Source organism: Haliotis cracherodii, unplaced genomic scaffold, assembly GCF_022045235.1.
Source record: "Haliotis cracherodii isolate W230 unplaced genomic scaffold, xgHalCrac1.p SCAF_24, whole genome shotgun sequence".
Taxonomy (NCBI): domain Eukaryota; kingdom Metazoa; phylum Mollusca; class Gastropoda; order Lepetellida; family Haliotidae; genus Haliotis; species Haliotis cracherodii.
Window position 1 is genome coordinate 3,756,617 of NW_027266280.1, and position 4,567 is coordinate 3,761,183.

Below are 4,567 nucleotides of genomic sequence, written 5' to 3' on the forward strand. Positions count from 1 at the left end.
CCCCGTAAGTCGCCTTTTACGACAAGCATAGTCACCTTTTACGGCAAGCATGGGTTGCTGAAGACGTATTCTACCCCGGAATCTTCACGGGGACATGGGACAGATATTGGCTTGAAGATTGAATTCCAAAATGTCTTTTTACGACTTAGGTGGTAGAATTTCTTATTACAGTTATTTAAAGTAAATCATTTATGTGTTTACGTTTTAGTTTCTCATAAACCAATTCGCCGGGCGTGTATATCCATGTATATTTTACATTTGCAAGTGCCTGTAACACTTTAATAACAACTACTACTTCTACCACTACCCCTGCAATTGACAAGCTCCACTCTTTCTCCACAATTTAGCAACATGCCATATCCTCAAATCATACATACTGTAGTGGTATGCACAAAGGTAGACAACCACAGTTGTCATGATGTAGCCCTTACGAATAAACGTGTCTCAAACACACTCCTGCGTCTGTCCTGACTTTGAAGGAATAACTAACATAACATGGTGTCAGAAATGGGATGGTGTCAAAACAGGACCTAACGGACATCATACCAAAAAGGTACTCGAAAGTTCTGTGTCAAAAACTTTATTTTGAACTCAATACGAACTGTTTCAATATTTCAAGTGGCTTGACAATCATCGTCCTTCAGCATCACAAGTATTTTACAGTACATAACACAACGTGAACAATCGTCCTGGAGTTTGCCTTATGTGGATCGCCTCTCTCGCATGCAGTCATCGTCCTGGCGCAAGGCTTCACTGGCTCACGTTTTGCACGCTTTTTCCCGCCAGACTTCCAACATTGTTTCCAACTTGTCTCACTCGTCGTCTGGCGGTCTCTTTGAAGTGCTGTCTCACCAGGCTTATTTTATAGACTGTTAACTTGTGCTGTTTTGAGTTATAATGAATAATTTGAAACCACCTTGTGAACTTGAATTGACAGGAAATATTGCTGACTCCCGTTTCATAGAAATTGTCCGACTGTCAAGTACATCTTCAAAAGAAGTAATCAACTGGCTTAAAAGTATCTTTGCAAGACATGGTGTGCCAGAGACTCTAGTTTCTGACAACGGTCCTCAGTACAGTTCTTCAGAGTTTGACAACTTCAGTCGAGACTATGGTTTCTCTCATGTTACCAGCAGTCCTGGACATGCATCTGGGAATGGAGAAGCTGAACGCGCTGTGCGCACTATTAAGACTCTTTTACATTCAGCAGAAGATCCGTATTCAGCTCTTCTCAGCTATCGATCAACCCACTCAGTTGTGGTTACAGCCCAGCTGAACTGCTGATGTCAAGGAAACCGCGCACAAAACTGCCAATCTTGAAAAAGAAACTTGAAGTTCATTCACCTGTGAAACAAAAGTTTGTAAACTTTGAGAAACATCAACAGCAAAAGCAGGAATATAACTTCAATCGTCGCCATGATGTGCGCCCACTTCCTGTTTTGCAAAGGGGAGATAATGCATGGGTACCAGACAGGAAAGAAACAGCTACTGTGCTCAACAACTAAGTCCTCGGTCTTACCTCGTAAAGGCTGACGATGGAACCAATAGGCCGATTAGACGTGACATTAACTTGTTACCAAGTGTTCCTGAAAAGCATGTTCCGAATGTGCCTAAAATGAACACTCACCTGAACCAAATCCTCATCCATGTCTGAAACAAACAAATGACTCCTCAGTTTACATAACACAATCTGGCAGAGTCTCAAGAAAGCCAGATAGATACTAAGACTTTCTCTCATTTACAGTTTGTCAAGTGAGTCAATATTCATTGTGTATGGTTGAGAGATTTATTATTCTGTAATCCTGAGGTCATGGGTATGCTAAAGCTGTGTGAATCTTGATTTGTTTTGTTTATATGCATTATTATGTTTCTCCTGGGAAGGGAGATGTAGTGGTATGCACAAAGGGAGACAACCACAGTTGTCACGATGTAGCCCTCACGAATAAACGTGCCTCAAACACACTCCTGCGTCCGTCCTGATTTTGAAGGAATAACTAACATAACACATGCCATGATAAATCCTAAGAAATGCATATTTAGGAGATAAACAATATCTTTATTTCACATTTGCAAGCGCCTGGAAAGTTAGTTTTGAACTGAAGTCTTTAATGTATCGATGTATAAAGTGGGGATATTTGATATCATAATCCTACTTCGATCCCAGCTGTAGTGACGTTCGATTCAAGACGTGCCTGATGACATATATTTGTCCCAATTTATTGGATTACATTCATTTTCCAAGGTGTACCACTGTGATGCTCTTCAATATTTTTTCTTAATTATTGCTTTAAAGGTTGATCATCTCAAAGGTCTACAGGCCGGATGTTGTAGTTGTCTTTTATGTCTTTTACACATTATGTGTAATAAATGTGACACGATAAGAAAATGTATTTCTTCCTACAATGGTTCATTTCATTTATGACATCGCGACGTTTTTCCTTTCTGTAGGTGTTGTTTTGTAGTTTAAAAAGGTAATATAAGTATTGTTTCAATTCAGTACGGACCCGTGAAGATTCCGGGATAGAATTGGTCTTCAGCAACTCAGCAATATTCCAGCTATATGACGGCGGTCTGTAAATAATCGAATCTGGACCAGACAATCCAGTGATTAATATCATAAGCATAGATCCACGCAATTTGGATCGATGACATGGATCAAGCAAGTCAGCGAGCCTGACCACCCGATCCCGTTAGTCGCCTCTTACGACAAGCATAGTCGCCTTTTACAGCAAGCATGGGCTGCTGAAGACCAATTCTACCCCGGACTCGATTACTTACATACCGCCGTCATATAGCTGGAATATTGCTGAGTGCGGCGTTAAACAACAAACCAACCAACCAACCTTGATAATTACTCTTTGTATCCAACATTATAATATAATGGAAAAAAAAAACCTCCGAGCTGACCAGTCCTTGTTTTAGCCCCTTAATGCCGAACGCCAGACAGGGTGTTAACATATACCATCTTTTAACGTCTTTGGTAGGACGCAGCCGGGGATCGAACCCCTGACCTTCCGCTCTCTGGGCTGGCGTTGCACCTCAAGTCCATGGAGACACTCGTATAGCATCAGCGGCGATATAACAAAATTAATGCCAGAAGTACATTTAGAATTATGATAAATTTCATGTAAAAGGTTTGGACATCGAAAATCAAGGACATACCATACATCATATGTTTATTGTCTAAAGTTAGAAAAATATCTGGATGGGACACTAGATGGTCCAACTGACTGCTTCGGATGGCCTTCAAGTGGTTAACAATACAATGTGGAGAATCGCGGCACATGCATTTCAGTTCAAGACAATAGCTGTATATTTATTAAGTAGATACTGTCCACACACCAGCAGTAACAATACTGGCAACCGTGAAGAATGCACTGGTAAATAATCCGTCTAAATATTACAACAGCAGCTCCAATGGCACACGCGACATGTATTACATTATAAGATTTGAACGTCTCTCCCAGCAAGGACAGGTGGCGGGGGACCTGTATCGGCACCCGGAATCTACACGTGTGTTATCACAGACCCCTTGAAATGACCCTTTTAACAGGACTATACTTTATCCATAACTCAATAACTGACTTCGTTTCGTGGCATTGGTATCGTGGTATCGTACGGAAGCGTAGTAGGGCCACGGTGAAAATGTTTTTTGTCTAAGTATCTCCTAGATACTAAGTCCTACGTACGAGATACTAGGTCCTACGTAGGAGATACTTAGACAAAAGGAAATTCACCGTGGCCCTACTACGCTTCCGTAGTATCGAGTCTACTGAGCAGGAAATTATATAATCTTTTAGGTATCAAGTAAATTGTTCAAATGTATAAATGCAGACAATCCAGAGGATCCATGTTGTCGCGGAAGACTGACACATCCTAAATATTAGTCGGCTGTGATCCGGAAACCAGACAGGGTTATTTAAGTGAATATATATCAACGTCAGAGCAAAAAATCAGTCTCGATTTCCGCCGAAACAGATTCAGTTGCGTGTAAAATAGCGGTGTAAACTATATGAGTGGATACGGAATCTTGGTCATGGAATAAAGCTATTATCGTGGGTTCGCATCCCGGTTTGTCATGTGTTTATGTGCTCAGGGGTTTCACCAAAGTGGTGACCGTCTACGACCTAACTGCATCACTTCCGGCTTTCCTCACAAGCTGACAGACCGTCATATAACTGGAACACTGTTCAAAGTGGAGTTAATAACAACTCACTCACTAACTCACACTCGTCACAGTTGTACACATTCTTATATATTTCGCGCATTATCGCTTTGATGCTGTACCGAAATACATACTACGTAGGACATACTTAGACAAAAGAAAATTCACCGTGGCCCTACTACGCTTCGGTAGTATCGAGTCTACTAAGCAGGAAATTATAAAACCTTTTAGGTATCAGGTAAATTGTTCAAATGTATAAATGCAGAGGATCGCGGACGACTGACACATCCTAAAAATCGATGCTTTGGAAGGCTATATAAACCGCCTGTCTAACAGAATCTGTACAGATGGGACGCACGGAACTATAGCAGTACAAAGGAAGCGAGTGGTACATCTGACAAT